Below are 21,517 nucleotides of genomic sequence, written 5' to 3' on the forward strand. Positions count from 1 at the left end.
CAGGCAGAGCAATGAGAGTGAGCCTGCACACAGCTGGCATTGCCACCTCCACACGACCACGGTGCGAGGAGGCCAGCCAGCACCTTGGAGGCTCATGCAGTGTTTGCTTCTGTTTGTGTACTTTTGTGCCTGGACTAATGATTTGCAAGAAGTACAAGCGTGTGTCACACACCATGTTAGGAGGCACCCGCCGCTCCAGCTCTGACCGTGTTGCCTGCAAATACATTTTTCTAAAGGACACACATGAAAGATATTCTGAATCAACATGACTACAGCTCTGTTAACGCAGGTTACCCTTAACCAGTAGGTCACTTCACATCACTGTGCTCACAAGACCAAAAATAATGTATTCAGCATAAACTGTACATCAGAAAGGCGGCGTGTGCATGGGCCGTGGGTCCTTCTGCGGCGCCCAGAAGTGTGGGGGACGGTGGCACCAGCTCCCTGCCTCCTCAGGAGGAATCTGGGGGGGATTTACGGATGTCTTATTACTCTGATGGTATTAAAAATAACTGCAAAGTGCCCAAGATAGAAAGGCTGTGAAAATCTCTGTCATGTCCTTGACATGATGCTGTTCACTGTGTAGCAGAGTTACAGATCTGTAATACGCAATTAAGGCTTCCTTAATATGCATGTGCAGGCTCAGCCCACTCTACAGTGGCATCAAGAGCCTCATGATGCCTCCTGGTGAAACCCATGGATACTTGTCTTCCTTGTCCATATATCTCTTAACTGTGAATTTATTTCTGTGATGAGGTCTCATCTGCTCTGGATGCTCTGAATCATCTCTGACCACTGCCCAGCCCGAGCCAGGACCCTTGTTGTGCTATCACAGCCGGGTGCTGCAGAATAAATGTAACGTCACAAACAGGCTTTGGGCTTCAGGTTGGGAAGGACTGAGGAGGCAGGTCATCGTGCTAATGACAGCGCAGGGTGCACTGTCCACCCCTCTGCAGACCCACGCACCATGACAGGCAGGTCCACGTGCAAGGGGACAAGATCTTCAGCAGCAAGTTCCCCTCTGCAAGAGCGCCGGCATAATTCACACAAGCACAGCGAATGCCAGTGTGTTTGCGTGCCTGTATATTTAGGGGGTGGGAGCTGCCTGCCAAGGATATGCCTGAGCTGGAGAGATCGTGTGTCCGGACTGAACCTGATCGGAATTGATGAACCTCTGAAAACCTTCTGATGCATTTCTCTGGTTCCTAAATAAGGGAACCTCAGAGCAAAAGGCTGCTTCAAGCCATAACTAAGGTTCACCAGACACTCTGCTTCCAGCTCTACTGAACACTGTCATCAAAAATCATCCTGTGCACTCTCATCCTCCTCCTCCCCCATCCCTCACACAGGCTTGCTGGCTTTGGGAAGCCATAGATGCTGTGAAATGGAATTCAAAAGGTACAGAAAAGCATGGTTAAAGCCAGCCCGGGGTGCTCCATCACCCAGCTGGCCTTGCATGTGAGACTCCTTTGCACCTTACAGTACTGCAGGCACTTTTCCTAAGAGCTTTCGTCTGCTTGGTCCCCTGGCACGTGTGCAGTGGTGGCCATCACAAGCCTGTCACTTGTACTGGAGATGAATCAAACAGGAGCTCGGGCTCTGCAGGGCTCCCATGTGCAGCTTTTTGTGTGATAGGAGGAGTGCCTGCAGCCCAGCCAGGCACAAAGCACATTGAGCTGGCTATAAGCGTTAGCCATTTCTTCACATGGCATGGAAACGGGTGTGAGGAGCTGGGGCTTTTAGCTCTGGCTTATCGCACAATGCTGCCCTGGAGTAACTGGGGACTTGCAGTCTGGGAGAGGGTTTGTCAGTCCTGTGCGTTTGTGTGCGGCTCTTGGAGCGTGTCCCACTGCTCCCAGCTCTCTCCATGTGACCCAGCCGGGAATGGCCCTGGTCAAGTCCCTGCGCCCAGCATAGTGAAGACTAAAAGTCCCTGAGGTGGCACTCTGGGGCTTTTCAATCAAGGCAGTAAGCCCAGATGCGGTGGGAGCGTGCTCAGCCCCTTCCCTGGGCTGGTGCTCCCCAGATCTGCAAATTAACTCCATAATGTAATGTTGCTCTGTACGGAGCAATAAATTAGAGTTGATTTTTTTTGTTGCATATTTTTACACATTGCATATTTAATGTCTCTCTGAAAAATATAAATAAAACATACGTAATCATTAGAAATCCTTAGAATCTGGGAAGCGCCTAAGAATTTATTTGTTTTCAGGAGGATCATACATATTGTATTAAAACTATATAAAGGGTTTAATAAAATGGCAAAAATAAAGCAAGAGCGAAGGCTCTCAATCTGCACTGAGAGGAGGGAAGTGATCTTTCTTTGATGCCTATTAAATGTTCCAGCAGATGAAACCCTATATTCTGCCAGGAAATGAGTTTGCCACAAGCCGATTGGGTGCTGTCGTGTGTGCTCGACTTTACCACTGTCATTCCTCTTCCTCGAGCAGCAATACATTACGCCGCCTCCATTTTTCATTCCTCACTGCCCGAAATGCAAATTTTCTCTCTGTTGTTTATATTAGGTTTTCAAATATATGGAAATCCAGATATCTGGAGGAAAATGTCAGGGCCAGAAATACTCGTGATCTGTCTTTTCCCCAGCCTGACACTTTTCTCCATCACTTACACGAAAGCATGTGAGGAGTATTAACAGTCGGAGAGGGTACGGGTGTGCGACCGGGATCTGCAGGTCCGTGGGATGTTTAGCAGCAGCAGGGCTGGGATGGAGCGGTTTGCTGCTTGCTGTGGTTCAGTGTTTGCACAGGTTTTTTCACCTCTGTAAAGCTAAACATGTGGCCTGTGGAGGAAAAGGATCACATTGTGCAGGGAAGGTGTCTTGAGAAAATGGGAGCCAGGCGACAGCTTAACCAGAGCCGTGGGGTGGGCTCTGCCTGCATGTACAGCACCTAGCTGGGATGCTGCCTGTGGTTCAAGGAATTGCTGGCGCTGGGAAAGATGTCTGTTGAGGGGGATGGTCACTGGAGAGGGCTCCCAAGAGACCCTGTCCTTACACCCTGAGTTTGCTGGGCTTGGGGGAGAGGGACTCTTTGCTGGGGGGGTGCTGCTGCGGCTCTGGCGCTGGGAATCAGCAATGAGCTCCCATGTCGATGCTGCTGCTTCTGACTGGAGAGCGGGAGATTTTAGCAAGGTACGAGGCAGTAACAAGTCCTGCACCTTCAGGAGGAGTTTATGGCCAAATTAGGCTGAACTTCTGGCGTTCCCCTAAGTTTTCTCAGGTAAGAGGTGTACAGATAACTTACAATAAGGACAGACATGACCTCGCAGAGAAAACAGCATTTGGTGCTTTTAGCTCAGGGGTGCTTGTGAATTGTTCATCTCTCCCACATTGACCTACCCTACTGTGTGCTATGGCTTTCCCATCATGGTCCAGCCCTCAAGGCTAGTAACTGTGCTGGTTAAGGCTAGTAACTGTGCTGGTTTATACTGGGCAGACCCAGATTTGCCCTGCTCTCAGCCCAGTACTGAGTGGTAGCTTCTCAGAGGCTCACCGGTTCTAAAATCAAGGTGCTCAGCACGGCTGGCCGTCTGCGGCTCAGCTCTGGCTGATGGCACTGCCGTGTTCATGGACGTGTGGGCCACGGGCGCTCCCATCGCCACAGAGGCTGTGATGGTCCTACATATCACTGAGCTCAGCTGCTGGGGCAGACAAACAGATTGACGTTGGTCGCAGCTTAGATGAGAGCAATCCATGTCATCAGGCACCTTGCCATCCTCTGGGAGCTGGGGAGGAAGAAGTGGAGGTGTGAGAGGAAGGGACATGGGTGCATGGACTATGAATGACACACCGATAATGAATGCGAATTGCATCCATTGCTTCTCCGTGAATAAGAGAGCTATTTTAGGCTCTGGCAGCGTGAGAGGATGATCTGAAGGCAAAAATCACTGTCTCCCAGTGCTGGAGAAAGCCTGATGTGCCTTAAATGGTGTCACGAGAATCCTTCTAGCAGGTACCAGGAGGCTGCACATGTAGATAACCATCGCTGGAGTCAGTACAACATTTGTTCCTTAGTTGTTTCTCCATGCAAGTACATGGAGAGCTGAGGGGAGGATGCATAACAGCGAATTCCCTATTAGTAGGTTTTTATTACATGTTGTTCACATTTCTGAATGAGCGTGTTACTCAGAATTGTGCTTCTAAAGCTTTGCCCACGCTGATGGCTTATGCACAAAAACGGCCACAACGCTCTGGTTACCAGTGCTCTGGGCATCACTTTCATCTTGCAGACCTACACAACTAAACCAACCCCAGACAAATCATGTGTTCTGAGTTTTGTGATCAAGTGTAGACTGTCAAACTTCTTGGACATATTTGAGTACAGTATCTGCTTTCATGATCCAGCACTAGAGCACAGGTGCAAAGAAAATCATAAAAGGTTGCAAACATAGTTACACTAAAACCTGTGTTTGAATGGATTTTATATACACAGAGATGTTTTCATCTGTTTGCTTAGCTCTGCACAAACACTCCTTCAAGCATTTCTACATGGAACGGCAAAGAGTTTATACAACCTCCATGCACACAAAGGCCACAGTCTTTTTAACTAGATATTTTAGTACCCAGCAAAAACCCAATATTTCTGAAATCGCAGGAAAAATTCCAGGATTAAGAAACAAACAAGGATGAACAATCAAACCCCTTTGCTGAGTATTGCTGTTTGTCCCATTCCAAACACACACCCACAGAAAAATCTAACACAGATCCCGAGTCCTGAGAGCACGTTTAAGAGACTTGTCCCTGGTGTGCAGCTCACCAAGTCCGTAGGATGTGCCCTCTTTCAGAGGCACCTTTTCAGACTTAAACTTGCATCTTTGTAGCAAATATATTCCTTTACTATGTCACTCATAAAAGCCTTAAGCATATGCTTAACTTTAAGCCCCTGCTGAGCTGAAATCGCTGTGTGCTTTGCTTCATCAGAGCTAAACTTGTGCACAGCCCCTGGCAGAGTGCAAGCTGTTAAGTGTGTTTCACTGTGATGTTGCAGTGATTTTATCACCTCCAGACTCCACTGGTGGTGGCATCACCGCATGTTTCTTCACACAATCAGAAAAGGCTTTCCTTGAATTACGGAGAAATGGTCCTGACCGGGGGTTTGTTTGCTGGTTGCTGCTGAGTGCCTGACTCTGGGAGACTGGACATGAACAGAAGCTTTGCACAGGGCTGGCTCTGCTTGGGCACCCGGCCTGGGTTTCCAAGCCCCCTGCCCACACCAGCATGCTTCATGCCTGGAGATGTTAGGTAGACATCAGAGACAGCACAGTGATAAGTTTACTTATCCGTGCCATCAGGGGACAGCACTTCTGAAAACAGCTTGTACCATTCTAATGTGCTTCTGAAACCTTATTCAAAGAGCGGTGCTATGTGACTCAAGAAACCAAATTGCCATGCCCAGATTTTTCTTCCCAGAGTGGCAATTGGGAAGTACACCTGGCAAAGGCAAACCAGATCCAAGGAAATATTTGGGGAGCAGGGTTCGCATTCTCCATCATCTCTTCTGGAGATGGCTGGTTTTTCCCACAGAGCGGTGTTAATATTCTCTGCGCTTGCAGAAACAGCACCAAGGCAACTTCAGACCTCTCTCCTATTCAGCTCCCCCTTCCCAGGCTGTGCATTTTGGCAGACTTCTTGTTCCAAATCAGTGGACCTTGTTACACGTCGGAATGCATAATCCAAACCTCCCTCCCTTGAAGAGGCAGGAGCTAGGATAAAGCAGTATGTACCTTCACTCCTTTAATTACCAGCCCTAAGCAAGCTGTCTGGAAGTATAAGGTGTTTTCTTTAAGTTCTTATTTTCCTCCTCCCCTGGCCTGCCCTGTTATGCCCCACAGACTCAGAAATGCTTGGAGACATTGCCCCTGCCTTGCCACTGGCAGAGGAGCTCAGAGGCTGTATTCCCAGGCACAGCCCCTGCCCAGAGCCTGGCAGGTACCATAAGGCAGAGCACTGAGAACAAGCCAGCTCTGCCCCCCACAAGGGTCTGAAGAACATCTTCCCCTGATACTTCATCACTTGTGGTCATGGCTGAAAGGCAGCACGATCTTTTTGAACACCTTAAAGCTGCTTTAAAGCCACAGGAGACCAATAAAGAGAACAAGCAGGAGTCTGTGGCAGGAGAAGGTTTCTAGCTCCTGCAGCTGCAGTCCTAGTCCTTGTCTGTAAAGACAGGTCAGGCAAGCTGAGCGACTTGCCTGTTGTTCTGCACCTGAGCGTGCTAGAATATAGAAACAGCTAGTCCAGATCCTTGGCTTCTTTCTCTTCCTTCCTTTGGCAATAAATTCAAATAATAATGATCAGAGTTTAAAAAAAAATAAAAAATAAAGAGAATCCCTGTGGCCATCGTGAGATCCGGAGTGCAAAGAACTGATATATCACATTTGAATACAAGAAGCTCTTACGCACTAACACGGAGGGCAGAGAGAGTACTGTCCACAAGGTAGCTCCCAGCATATCCAGTTTTAGGCTGACAGCAATTTGCAATAGTTTTATTTCACCAGAATAGATTAATACAAGACAATAATTTGCAGATTGCAACAATTCCTTCAGCAACACATGACTCAGAGCCAGGCAAGCAGCCAGTATTGAGAGTCAAATTATTTGCAGCTTCGCTCTTGTGCAAGGTCTGTTTTGAGGTAAGCCATAATAAGACACACAACTTCATGTTGGGACACTTGAACACAAGAACCTGAGCCTCAACCTAACCAGTGCACTTGACCTGTGTACAGCCCAGATTTCAAATGCAATTCGAGTTCGCTTCATATGGGTTAAGTGTCTTGGTCTCCAGAAACTGGAGTATTCCCTGCATGCATTGCACAACCCCCAGAGATCTGGGGAAGGACATCAGGTTTTCCCCTCAGTTCATTGCAGCTGCAGGTGATGCATCAGAGTGAAGGCTTTCAACTGATGATCTTTACAAACAGGCCATCCATCATTAGTGAAGGTCAAGTTGCAGATGAATTCCATCATTTTACGATCATATAATTCCCCCCTTTGCCCTTGATTGGGTCTTCAACAGAAAGTGAAGCTCTCTTGGTGGGGGGGGATGGGGGGGTGTTTGCCAGCTGACTAGGGTGTATGCTCTGTGCACTCGCTAGAATGAACAGTGGTGGAGAGCAAGGCATCATGGTTGGCTCTCCATCAGCCTCTTCAGAGGCTGATGAAAAGAAATCCTGATGGTATGTGGGTGGCTCTACAGACAGTGCCTGAACCCCCTAGTTCTGCAAAGACCCTTCGAAGCAGAGAGCAAGGAAAAACTGTTCTAGTTCATAAAAGAAAGAGCCTGCAAGGCACCGGTGCTGGATGAAGGCTGTATATCTCCTTGTAAAGTCTTCCACAGGCAGCTCCTCCTAAATGGCAATGGTAACCAATCCAACTCCCCACCTGTGTTTAGCTTCAGCTTACAGTACCTGAGTAACGCTTGTTCTCTTGGTCCAGAAATGCATTTGGCGGGAGGAGATGATGATGGTTGCAACCAACTTATTCCAAGACATCTCTAAGTCACAGATGTCTTTGAATATGTTGGTTTCCTTTTGGCCACCAGCAAGACCTGAAAATAGGGGCCAAAATGGATCATCAAACTACTAAAGCTGGAAGAACAGCAGAGCAAGGGAAGGAGCTATTAAGGCACAAATTTAGCATGGGCTGAGCAGTTGTAGGAAGAACTAGGAGAACGTTCAGGGTGTGCTTTTGTATGACTCTTGGTGTTTGACCTGCTTAAGACTTGTCTTATGGGGACAGGTTTTTAGCCAAGCCGGTCTGGAAGCCCAGCTTTAGAAAGGACAGAGATGTACTCGGGTCTGTGGCTTCACTCCACGGGCTGTCGGCTGGTTGTGTCTCTTCACGCCTTGGGCACGTGCAGGCTGGGAGTAAACCTCCTCCTCCTTCTCCATGCAGTGGACGCATTCCTTTTTTCTGTCATAGGACAAACTAGAAGAGAAAAGCTCCTACCTGGCTTCTGTCGCCGCAGAGAAGCACGGTGTCTGGAGCACACAAAGGCGATTAAATGTGTCATGTGTGCATCATTTAAATTAATGTTGCTAAAACAACAATGCTATTTTTAATATTTAAAGAGCCCCTTTGAAGACTAGGAGAATCTGTCACCTTTCCTGGTGGATTTGAATTTTGTGTTCTGAGGGTTTTTCTTCTCTGATTAAAGGAGTTGGCTTGCATGAGGAACAGCTACACATGATGTGCTGGGAGGGGGTGTGGGATTGAGACATGTCCCAGGGAGCAGCTCCTGCTCGCAGTGTTTGAGGGTGCAGCCAGACGGATTTTCTAGGCTTTCTTTTGTGGACCTCCCACTCAGGGTGTCCTCCTTGTGCCAGAAGCCAAGGGCAGCTGGCCAGACAGTGCTTTCCTGGACACCCGCCCCTTGCTGTCTCTGCTGGGATGCTAACAGCAGCCTTGGAGCATCTCAGGGTCCGTGGCACTATGAGTGGCACTGTTCTTTGTCTTGGGTTTGCTGAGGAGTAGCTTCCTCCCCACTCTGTCTCCATTGCACTCTCCAAAGTCTCTTCTGGACATTCAAACATAACAGGACAACCATCTGAGTATAACCCTGGCCCAAATCGCTCCTTAATCTCTGTAACGGGCTTTTTTTGTGCAAAAGCCACATGCTCCCCCCAAGAGAGGTCCAGTTGGTGCCGAGGGTGGGCGAGACCCTTCACATGCCTTGCAGGCAGCACGTTTGCTGTTGTGGCAGCATGAGGTTTGCCTTCTAATCCAGGTTCCCTTCTCGGCAGCGCCTGCCCCCTCAGCCGTGTTTGTGCAGCTGGGTGTTCCTGCTGAGCTGCACGACTTGCAGTTGTCTCTGCCGAGTTTTGCTCTGCTTTCTTTCGGGCCAGGCATCCAATCTGTCAACAAGGTTTTGATTTCTCATCTCCTCCCAGTGGTCTTATGCTCCTGGACAGCCATAAGTCTTCTGCACACAGAGCTTGCATTCTCCCTTTCCCCCAAAATACGGTCAGTGGAAACATGGAGCAGCATCTGACCCACCTTCCCCTGCAGCCATCCACGCAGGGATCTTGTGCACCGTTGGTTATTGAGATTGGACTCCAGGAGCTCCTAAGGTGACTGATCCCATGTCCATGTGTTTAGCTGCCCTTCCACCTCCCCTGGATTTCCACCCAAATGAGGTTTGCTGTGAATAAGGAGCAGGAGCTGCTTTCCGAGCCTCTGCGGCAACCAGGGACCAGGATCCAGCCCTCGGCCTCTTGAATGCTGCCTCTCGGTGCCTTTTCTCTGCTAGAAATGCGGCTTCCCGAGTGGAGCACCAGGAAGCCAGAGGAGAAGGGCCCATTGTCAGTGAGCCTGGAGCAGGGAGCAGATATTAATGTTATTGGAGGGAAAAGACTATTAGGATTCTGTAGCTCTGAAAAATACATAAGTCTGAAATAAGACTAATGAGACATTTACTGGTGCGGTCAGGTTGCATTAATGACCCTTCAGAGGATACAATTGCAAAAGGCTTTCACTGTAATTACCACACTAATGATCAGCAGTGACATCATTTTAGACCAAATGCGATGCTTGTTTTGGATGCGTTTCAAGATTGGGACTTCTCCGCGGCTGGCGTATGAGGCCCATCAGCATTATTGCCTGTCTCCCTGCTCTGCTGACCATCTTTCTTAGCTGCCTCCTTGGCTGCTGGCTTCCCTCCAGCCTGGCCCCAGCGTCCAGCATTCCTCCACTTTTTAAGGTGCTTCTGGGACTGAGCTGAGAACAGCGATTTGTCAGCACCAGCAGCTTGGTTCCCGGCACTGGGCATGAATCGGAGGAGGCAAAAGCTGAGGGACAGCCACACACCTCCTTTTATTCTGCAGGCCTCCGTAAAAGGCTTTTAATAAACAGAGATTTATTATCTCCTGGCATGGCCCGAAGTACATCTGTGCCATGTAACCTTTGGACAATACCTGCTTCCAAGTGCACATCTTACAGCCGGTGGAGACAGGCTGATCCCAATCTTCCCCAGCGCCTCTGGGCTTAGAGGAACGTATTAATTAACCTCATTATCCAGGATCGTTTCAGCATTCGCAGAGACAGGGTGTGACCGCGGCGAGTCCGTGGTCCGAGGAGGACTCCCACTCCTGGGCTCAGCTGGAGGCAGCCGGAGCTGGAGGGTCCAGATATTTGCCTCTGCAGGACCAGGCAGGTGAGAGCGGGCGATGCAGGGGGCTGTGCAGGGCTGGAGGAGATGCCCAGCCCAGCTGGTGAGGGGCTCATCCCAGCCCCTCTGCTGATCCAGCCACCCCCAGGCTCTGCTCCCGGAGGAGGGATGCTGGAGGGAGAGGCAGCCGCAGGGAGCCAGCCCTCCCTCGGCAGGGGTTCTGCAGGCAGCCGGGGTTGTCAGCATGCGGAGCCCGGTTTGGGGCCAGGATGGAGCTGGAGGTGCCTTCGTGCCCGAGCCAGTGTGTGCCCGGGCTCCTGGTTGCCTCCACTCCTCCCCAGCACCAGGCACGGCTGGGGACGGATTGACAGCGGCTTGTTAAGCCTGACAGAGCATCAACTTTTAAGGAGTTGGAGAAAGCAGGGCTTTTTAATTAAAAAAAAAAAAAAAAAAAAAAAAAAGGCAAGTCATGATTTCTGCCTTTCCTGCTCAGTTCTTCTGGAAACAGCATTCCTGCTCCAGCGTTTAAAAACATCAAATTGATAGCCCTGTCATCTGTGCCCATAGGCTACTGCTCCCTGCCCCAGCCCTCCCACCAGGGCTCTGCCTTTGAAGGCGAAGGCACCGCTGTGTGACTGTCCTCAGGGACATTCATTTTCTTTCCTACAGACTTGCTGGCTGTCACCAGCAAATATCCAGCCAGGCTCATGTTGTCCCCTTGTTCCCAGCAGCATCCTGGAAAATACTGATACCGGTACCAGGTTCGGACACCAGTGGGTCGCTCCCCACGGCACAGCCTGGGAACCGCTCCTGGGGAGTCACAAGGAGGCTGGCACCATGTGTGCAGAATGCCAAGTGAGTTTTTAATTCTCTACCTGTGATTTTCTGACAGGTATGTGGAGTTTTCTTATTTTGGAGCTCGTTCTGCCTCCAAAGAAGGTGAATGGTAATAAGGAGTGTTGTCTCAGGTGAAGGCACTTATGATTAGCAGCCATAAAACAGGAGTCTCTATCGTAAGGGGAGTGGGGGAGCAGTAATCCTGGAAAGGGAATGAAGAGAGGCACAAACACCCGTAATCCTCGACTGCCTTAATTCCCAAATCTCCTCGCTCCATCCTGGACTTGGCAATCTCTGCACTTGCCAGTGTGTCCCACTGTCACACCAGCGGTCGCTGCCGAGCGAGGGTCCTGCGCCGACTGTTTCCCAGCCCCGAGGTGGTGGCCACCAGTGACCCCCCGACAGCGCATCCTCAGCGGAGGGATGCTGCTGAACCACATTCATCGCGCCATGGTCTGGTCCCGGTCCTGCCCCAGTGGGCTGCTGTGAGACCCCTTTACCCACTCCTGTGCTTGGAAATGCTCTGATGGATGTGCTGCCAGCAGGGGGGAAGGCAGCTGCTGGGAAATCAGTGTTTCAAGGAATTCACTGGTTTTGTCACAATCTGGTGGGAAATTATATTGGTTTTAATAGGAATATTTAATAGGAATATTTCATTCAGACAAAATCATTTATTCTTATAATTTCCTTTGGGTTTTTTCTCTCGACTTCTGATTATAGAATGGTTTGGGTTGGAAGGGACCTTTAAAGGTCATCTAGTCTGACCCCTCTGCAACAAGCAGGGACATCTTCAACTAGGTCAGGTTGCTCAGACCCCTGTCTAGCCCTGGAATGGCTCCAGGGATGGGGCATCTACCAACTCTCTGGGCAACCTGTGCCAGAGATCTAGAATATGGTAAAAGACCCGAAGTAGCAAAGCTGAAGTATAATGTTTTGAAATATTATTTAAAAAATAAAAATGAAAATTAATGCCAATTAAGAGCAAAACCAAGTTTCAAAGCCTTGAAGTTCTGTGTGAAATGAAAACGCTACTTCTGGATCATTTCTGGTTATAGCACATCAGAAATCCAAGAAAGGAAATTTGGCCTTTTTAAAGGTCCTCCTGAACTACCCATTTCTTTCACAGCCCCATATTTTAGAGGCAGCGCAAGCAGGGTCTGCCCGTGAAGCGTATTTCCATCACAATGGTGCATATAAATTTGCCAAGTAATTTCTGTTAGATGGTACCAGCTTTAGGAGGTTTTAAAGTCAGATTTGCATCTCAGGCTATTTTTGCTGAAACATTTGAACTTTGGTCAATGACTAAATGCGTTATTTGTGCAAGGAGTGCAGAATCCCTGCTGAGGATTGCCCCGGCAGAGCCAGGGATGTCCTGGTGCAGTGCAATTCTTAATCCCTGTGCGTGTGCCTCATCCAACACATCACGGCCACGACAGCAACTACCCTTACCCACAAATAAATAAATGGGGAAAAAGAAAAAAAAATAGCTGTCTCTTCTCTTGCTGAAGCCCAGCTCCTGGGCGCTCCCCTGGGACTGTTTTCTGGCCAGTTCATTTTGATCTTGTCTGCTTCCATAATGCCCTGACACTGCCAGGGGTGTGCTGGGAGGTGTCAGCTCTGCACGGGGAAAGGGGGGAGCCGTACTAGCTGAAAGTGTTCATGAAAACACCTTTTAACTTTTTTTTAAATTCTTCCCAGACTGGGAATATGAAAATGTCCAGTTGAACACTGCTGATTTTTTTTCTAGAAACACCTTTTTTTTAAAAAAACCCACCAAACATAATCCTCCTTTATTGGTTTCCGAAGGAAACTGCCCCTTGGCAAAGGCACGGAGCAGCATCTCTGTGGGTCTTGCCGAGACAGGACCACACGCTGCGCTTTGCTAATCTTCAGCCTGAAGGCGAGTTGCACCTGCATAACCGAGAGCCCAGCACCCGAGCATCATGGCCCCAGTTTCCTTCTGCCTCTGGCCGACAGACCGGGTCCTGCTCCGGCCCCTCTGTGCTCTGGCCCCGCACACAGACCCTGCTCTTTCCTCTGGTGCCCGCCATCAGTGGATGCTCGTTTGCAGATCCCTAACGAGGAGCCGTGGCTGCTGCCGGCTCCGCAGGTGCAGGGCGGCAGCGCGGAGCAGGCTTCGATTCAAGGTCTGTTCCCTGCTTGAGCGATCAACATCATTTCCATACTATAATTACATTGCCCAATCCTCTCCTGATTTTACTGCTATCTTGTAAGGCGTCCCGGTTGTGAGTAATTTAAAGCTATATGAGATGTCAGGCTCTGTGAAACAATCACCCCTCAAAGAAATATGGTCTGAGATAATAATTGATAAGTCCCATTAGGCAATGGGGGCTGCTATTTCCGACTTGGCCTCTTCCGAGGCAGCCTTGTTGATTCCCTTAATGCTGGTTTTGCCGCTCGGCGTCATTGGGAGCGCAGCGCACCTGGCCCGGGCACCAAGGGGAGACCCTCCGGGGTGGCAGGCGGAGGAGCCAGGGGAGCGGGGTGATTTCTTACTGCAGGGCACAGAGCGGGTAACCAGAGCAATTCAGCCTCCTCAGTTCCGGGATTACAATATTTCAGCCTGATTTATGGGTGTGTTTTCACATAAAACATATTATGAGCATTGGTTACCACCTGCATTTGCTCTGTGGGGTTTGTCTCAGCGGTTTCTCCTCATCTTCATCAGCAAACTGGAAACTCTCCCAGGCATCTCCCCTGGTCCCCATCCCATGGTCCACCTCCCCAGCACTGCAGTCCCTTCCCCAGGATGCCCGGGCGGGCAGGCGGACCGGCAGCTGCTCCGTCTCCTGTAGCATCGGTGCAGGCGCCGGCCCGTGGTCCCCGCTGCCGGGAAGGGCTGACCCTGGCAGGGCACCCTCGGCACAGCGGTTTGTCCTCGGTATCTGTTTGCTCGGTCCAAAATTCGGTGACGGATTGAGAAGCCACGTTTGTTTTTGAGCGATGTGGTAAGGGCTCCTCCGTGACCAGCTGTGCCGGTGTGGATTCGAGGTACCTGAAACTGCTGATTCCTTCAAGCTGCAACTACGTATATATGTGTATATATACACATACACAACACACATATAAACATGCATGTATGTATATATAAGTATCTATATGTATACAAACACACAGACCTACATGCCCATACACATACGTAAGAGACCATCCCAGCACCTGCGTGTTCCTCCCAGACTCAGTTTCCAATGAGTGGCGCCGGGGCAGCCGGGCCGGTGGCCGTCCTTGCCCAGGGGTCAGCCAGGTCCCACCACTGCCACAGTGTCCCCGTCCCTGGCTGCCCCGGCTCTGCCGCCCCAGCGCCCCCGGAGCTCGGTGCTTTGCTGTCTGCATTGCAGCTCCTTCCCAGAGCCTTACCGCTCGGGAGAGTGGAAACAGAAAATTGTGGTTTATTCCTGTCACAAGAGTTTGTATTTTTTAACACCATGTCTCCAGCTTTTTAATGGTTGTACAGTTTACAAACTCTCTTTCTTTAAACTTTTTAATTTTTAATTAGAGAAGAGAATGTAAACTTAATTTTTTGTTGTCTGCAAGATAGGAGAGGTCTTGCCCATGACAACAGGATGACTGATGAATTATGCAAGTAGCGAGGGAAAGGCTGGCTTTTTTTGATGTGCTATTTTATAATTGCATAAACTACTGCACTCCTGAATCGGGCAAACATTATTTTACACATTCAGTAACCTTTAAAAAATGGTGACAGCTAATTTGTGATGTTCTATAACAAAACAAAACAAAACAAAAAAAAAATTACAACAAGAATTTTAAAAAGTCGACAAAACTCAGGCGTTCTCTCCAGAAAAGGTGAAGAGTTCAGAATAGAATGACTTTCTGGAACAGAAATTTCTTTTCTCTTTGCATTTAGGAATTGATACCACAAATTAAAAGATGTGCTTATGGAAGACTTAATTAGGGGAGGGGTTTTACCTTTCAGAGAAGCTTTGTCATATATGGTGGGACAGGATTCAGCATCATGAAACCCTTGGTTGTGAGACCCACAACACAAAAATGAACGTACAGTAAATCGAGGGGTGACATTTGGAGTGGAATGGGGAGCATTTCACATTCATGTTAACTTTAACCTCTTTGGAAAACAAGATGCCTTCCCAGGAGGGGGTTCAGTATTTGAAATCTTTTTTCTCTCCCCGAGAGTGAGTTCACAGAGACGGAAATCTGTTTTTCCCAGAATGGAAATTCTGGAGAAACGTTCCAATTCATAAACACTGAAACAACTTTATTGGAATGACACGATCTGACAGCTGTTAAAATATTATAATAAAACAGAAGAAAAAAAAGAAATATACCATAATTCATTACTATCTTTGAAATGTTTAAGAGAGCGAAGAAAGTCAAAACGGATCAGTTTTGATCTTGGATTATTTCATTGAAAAATTCATCAAGATGAGAAAGTCCCCGCGGGATGTTTTGATGTGGATGTAAAAGCGCTTTTGCAGAAAACAGCTGGCGTTAGAAGGATTTGCTGGTTTCTCTAAATAACCCCCTGAGCTCATGTTACCCGCTGGGGCTGGGGCTCGGCCACCAGCCCAGCCTGGCCACAGCTGGAGCTGCAGCCCAGTGCCCCGGCTCTCCCCACGGGGGTGATGGAGCAGCGTGGGGTCAGGGACCCCATAGGCACCACTGCCTGGTCCCCGCTCCCGGGAGAGGGCTCAGCCCGCTGGGAAAAAGTCTGAAACACCAACAGCCCAGGTGCGGGGGTTTCCCTGCCCATGCAATGAGCACGGAGGTGGGTGAAGGCTGCGTTGGCTGCAAAGCCCCTCCCGTCCCTCGCAGCCCTGGGCTGTGACTGCTCTGTTGGAGAAGCAGTTTGTGTCTCGGGCTATGGTGAGGACGTGGCGATGCCACCACCAGCTCTCACCTCCACCTCGGCTGCCTCTTTCTGCCCAAATTCAGGCAGGTGGTTGATGCACGGGGCTCCCAGACCAAACCATCTCCAGGTAATTTTTTCAAGAGATGCGCTGGGAGGTGAAGTCTGGGCTCCCACAAGGGGAGCAGGGGTGCCAGGGGGACATGGCTGCGTTGCAGCCAGGAGCAGGGCTCGGTGCATGGGAAGGAGAGTGTCTGATCAGCTCAGGCCCACCTGAAGTTAAACACTTCTCTGTTTGGAAATGGCTCAAAATCCTGCATTTTATAAAAGATTGAGGCATACCCCACCGACAGGCACCCAGGGTACACAAAAGGGGCCATCCTTTTGTTTGTAAAGCTCCATTAGAGAACTGTAGCAGCAAAATAAAAATGCAAATGTTTATCTCAACTCCTTTTTCAGGCTTGAGTGCTGGTGAAAGCAGCTTTACAAATTCAGAATCCATTGCCTCCCTGGAGAAATCCCAGCGCTGTTTTGTAAGCAAAAGTAAAAGCCTTTGCCATACAGCGACTGTGAAAGTTTTGACAAGAAAGCAACCGCTTTTAAAATACATGGGTGGCACACATTGATCAGGATTCATTCCCTGTTTGCTGAGGACAGACATGAACGCAGACCTCTCCGTCGCTGCAATAACAGATGGCATTTTGCATTATGGTTCCCCCTCTCACCGTGAAAGCTCAGGGCTGGTGGGTGCTGGAGCTGCCGGTGCTGCTCCCGCCTGGCTCCTGCAGCCGTGCTGCCCTGCCGGCGGCACTGCCTGCCCTGGCTCCGCACTTCGCCGCAGTTTGCCGCCCGTTGCAAACCTTGTGCAAACCCTCTGCGGGCGCTCGTGTTGGCCCCAGCAGGGTCAGCGGCGCGGCCAGCATGCCACGTGCTGGGGTGTGTTTTCTTCCAACAGCAACAGAGCCAGAGCAATGGCTGCCTGTGCCCGGCAGGGACGGGTGATGCCCATCTCTCTGGGCCGATGCCTGATTAAGCAAAATTATCACCTGCACCTTTTGTTTCTGCCTAAGACCTGGCTGGCACCCAACACCTTGCTCTGGAAGAACTGGGACTGGAGTGACCTAAACAGGCCATAATTTGATATTTCAGAAACTAAAATTTGGTCATTTGGAAGCAGCAGGTTCCTCTGAGATCTGTTCGCAAATGGAGCAGGCAGAGCCAGGGAGCGGCTGGTGAAAAGCAAAGGCAAATGTCAGGATTTGCCTTCCTCTCTTTGTCACAGTTCAAAATAAGCACTACAGCTCTCAAACAGTGGAATTGAAAAAAAATCTGACTTCTTCATGGTTTTGCTTTTCAACCCATCCCAGGTGTGTCCATTTCCCCTTATTAATGCTATTTTTAGGATCTAAAAGAATGAAATTAATGGCTTTCCATCTTACCTTATTATTTAAAAAGTCTTTACTCCCTTTCCTAGCTTTTGTTGCAAATCGCTTTCATTGCAAATCACTTTTGTTGATAAGCCTCTTCACCAGTAATAAACATTGGTGTGGTGGCACCATGCCCGGCCCTGCCGGTCACTGGAGATGGGGGTGTCAGAGGGTTCTCACCCTGCGGCCACCCCTGGCGATGGGGACCAGCACACAAGGGACATCGTGGGGCTCTGCTGGGCCAGGAGACAGGATGAACGGGGCAGCTGCAATTGGAGCAAATACAAGTTTTGCCACTTCTCCCCGCCCAGCCAGGCACTTTGGGTGTTTTGGTGTGCCCGTGGTGGATTCCCCTGGCAGGGAAATCTGCGTTACCCACCCCGATTCCTGCAGCCCTCGGGCCAGTGACTGCAGCCACTTTTTCCAAAGCTCAAGGCCAGCACTAGCGAGGTGGGAGGGATGCGGTGAGACCCCATCCTCACGGTACATCCTGCCCTGGCCACCTGCCCTCTGCCTGCACTGGCCAGGGATGGCAAGGGACAAAGGGACAAGAGTAAGCATTGACCCAAAAGGGAGCTCCAGCCCCATAAATGCACGCTGCAATTACAATTATGATCCAGTGCTGCCGAGCGCCCCGAGCTGAGGGTCTGCCCAGGTCCTGGCTGAGTGGGCTGGAACTGGGTCTGAAGAGCCGAGGCTGCGCCCAGGTGGGTCAGGTTTGGCACCACGGGCTCACAGCGGCTCTGGGCACTGCACCGTGGTGCACCGCTGGCAGTACCTGCTGCTCCAGGCACTGCGGGAGCTTTTGCTGGGAGAGCAACTTTTATTTTGGCTTTACATGTTCCAGGTGTACTGCCTTCACTTTCAAATCATTTTTCCTACCTCTTCCTCCCTCTAGCTTGGGTTGTAAATTTACCGCTATTAATTAATTTATAATTAAGTTCTATACAGCAACCGCTCACTCTAAGAGAGATGATTTCAGATAATCTCAGTTTGTCAAAATATGCCTGTCTCTTTTCAAAGCTGTAAGGAAAACACTGTGCAGCTTCAGGTTTTGAGATGTGAAACAGAGAGACAGTACGAATATTTGCCCTGGAGGAGTCAGCTCAGCGGTATGAGAGACAGAGAAGAAAAACACACTCTGATTTTTGGCAATGCAGAACATTTCCCCTCCTGCAGGTGCGGGGTGCGCAACCCAGGGCCGGCTCGGGCAGGGGGCTCTCTGCAGCCTCTGTTTTCCCAGCCCCTGGCCCAGCAGTTTCCTCACACTGTGGCTACCTGGGGCTCGACCCAGGTTACATCCCAGAGAACAGGGAGACCTCGGCACCATCCCCAGCCTCCTCCTCCTCCCACTGACTCCAGTGACCCAGACAGACCAAGCATCGGGGCTGCCAGGGCCCCTGTCACCTGACGTAGCACGGAGCCTGTAGTGCAGCTGAATTAAATAATAACTAATCCCTGCAGGAAGTGTGGAAAGTCATATTTAATACGTACACAGACCATAACCTGTTTGCTATCTAATTGGCTGCAAACGAAACAAGCAATAGATATCCAATTATGGAATTGTATACCAAGCGTCCTATGTCCTGCCGTAGCTCAGAGGCTCAGGGAAGCATTTAACTGCTAATAAACAAGGTGCATGGTTTAATTTGAAAGGTTATTGCAATTTAATATGACTGAATGGTGGTGAGCATTCACATGGCAAGTTGCAGGAGCCATTATCATACAAAAGCAGCACGTGCCATTCCCAAAGCATCTGGTCAGTGCAAAACCCTTGGGCGCATACATGCGACAAAAGCAGGGTGGGGTTTGCTTCTCAGTGGTCCTACGGGCCAAGATGGGACGGGAAAGGCTCCTGGGGCTGCTGCTGCTCCCCTAACCCCAGGGAATGTCACCAGGAGAGAGGGCAGCCCCAGAAAACCTGCTGGTTTCCTGCCTGGGCTTAAAAAGGGTTGTTTACATGGCTTTCAAAAGTGGACAGAAAGTCCATGGAGGGAGGAGAAGGTTTGTCCCCTGCCCAGGCTGTGGTTTGCTGAGCAGGCACTGATCCGCAGCGAAGGACTGCAGGCAGGGAGCCTTGGGCTCGGTGGGTGCAGCGTGCAGCCCCCCCCTCCCCAGCTCTGGCCCCCTCCAGGGAGAGCAGCCCCCCCCCAGCAGCCAGCAGGCAGGTTTCAGTGGCTCTGCCAAAATGGGGACGTGGGACGTGTACCCGGCAGAGATGGAACAAACTCCATTGCTGAAACACAGGAATAATCAGGATTCCTCCACTTTCTGAGATAATTCCAAACAAAGTAATCTGTGCATTCGAGATGCTTGCTCACACCCATCATCCCGCAGCACCGGAGAAGCTGTTCCCTGTCACCGGGAGTTCATTCTCCCCTCGCTGGGGGATGTGCGTGCTGGTAAGAGCACCCATCCAAACCCCATCTGCTATTTCTGTCCTGTTTCCATCCCATTAGGTGAGCTGCAGTGGTGGATCAGCCGTGAGCCTCACAACAGGGCGAGTTCCAGGCTTAGGCACAAATAACTCCAATATCATGAAAACAACATTCGCTCCCAGCGCCAGGGTGCAGAGCAGCGAGCCCTGAGCTGTGGGAAAGCTGTGGCTCTCTGGAGCTGAGGTTCGGTTTTTAATTAAATTGTCACAGGGTACGTTGACTTGGTTTTATTTGGAGAGACTCTGAAAGGGCCCATGTAACTGCAGGTGGGCAGCCCTGGGCAGGTGAGGTGCATTGCTGGCTGGGTCACTGTAATGCCTAAGGGAAGGAATAAGCCGAACTGCTTGTGCACCTTATGACAGCTATAAAGTAGCCATAGGCAGCGGAGAAAAATCCCTAGGTGTGACTGTGGGCAGCTCATGGAAAACCTCTGCACAATGAGCAAGGGCTGAAGAGGAAGCAGCAGGTGAGGGTCTGCGGGGAACACAGGAGAAAATAGTGCTGGAAATATCCCAATGCCCCTGGCACGCTGACGCTGTTCTCAGCCCAGCACCATGCATGCTGTCCTGATCCCCACAGAGCAAAGCAGGCAGAGCAGAACCTCGTGCTCAGGGGTGGTCAGTGATGAGGTGCTGGGAAAAACTTCCCCATAAGGAGATCCTGCCTGGGCTGATGCAGCGCAGGGGACTGCACACCACCACCAAAGAGATAAGGGTTTATGGATGAGGAACGTCTGCAAAACTTCTGCTGTAAAGCCAAAAATGAAAGGGCCGTTCTAGGAGAGGTGGGGACCTGGGAGCTGTAGAAGAAAAAGGTTTTTTTCCTTCCTTCCTTCCAGCACCCCTGGCCACTGCACAAGCTGGGTGCAGGGCTCAGCTCCTTGCTCGGCACTGTCCACGCTGAGTTGGCTTTGTCTTGGTGGTCTGTGCCCCCTCAAACCCCTGGTGAAGGGGACGGTGTCCTAAGTGATGCCTTGTGTCCAGACAGGAGCCAGCTCCAAACCACGCAGGAGTGGAGGGACCCCCCGCCCCAACCCCAACGTGAAAAAATCAAGAGAAGCAAAAATAACGCAAGCAGTATCTGCATTGTTTCTTTCTGGGAGTAGCAGGAGCTAAGAAAAACAAACAAGTCTAACTAAGTGCTTTGGCAATTATACAGACAAACAAATCACTTTCCCAAATTGCTTCTTTGGGGAATTACAGCTCCTGGAAATGAAACACAAACAGATTATTAAAAAAGAGCTTCCCGTTGGGAGAGAAACAGTATTTACAAGAGAAGATGTGCCTAGCTGGACCTCTAATTGCTGTTCATTATCTCATATTGATTTAATTAGTTGCTGCACTCAGGTCTAAATTGCCTGCTGTCCTCAGCAGGGATTTAGGAGCCGGGACGCATCCCTGACCCGCTGGGCGGCAGTGGTGCGGGGGGGTCCCCTCTGCCATGGCAGGGACACAGCGATGGCGTTGGCAGTCCCCTCTGCCACAGTAAGGACATGGTGGCAGAGCGGGGGTCCCCTCTGCCATGGTGAGGACACGGCAGCGGAGGAGCAGGGGTCCCCTCTGCCACGGTGAGGACATGGTGGCGGAGCAGAGTGGGGGTCCCCTCTGTCACGGTGAGGGCACAGTGGTGGAGCAGGGGTTTCCTCTGCCACGGCAGCGGTGGGCAGGGATAGCGGAGCATCCTCGTGGGCTGCTCTTTCTGTGGAATCTGCGGCGGCTGTGAAGTGCTAATTAACTGAAGTAATTAGAGAGAGTGTCTTCATAACACAGAATTAAAGTGTCTTTGTGAAGGCACGGTGAGATACATCACTCGGGCTGGCTGCTGGAGTGGGAGGTGACTGGGGAA

The sequence above is a fragment of the Accipiter gentilis genome, chromosome 7 (assembly GCF_929443795.1).
Source record: "Accipiter gentilis chromosome 7, bAccGen1.1, whole genome shotgun sequence".
NCBI lineage: Eukaryota > Metazoa > Chordata > Aves > Accipitriformes > Accipitridae > Astur > Astur gentilis.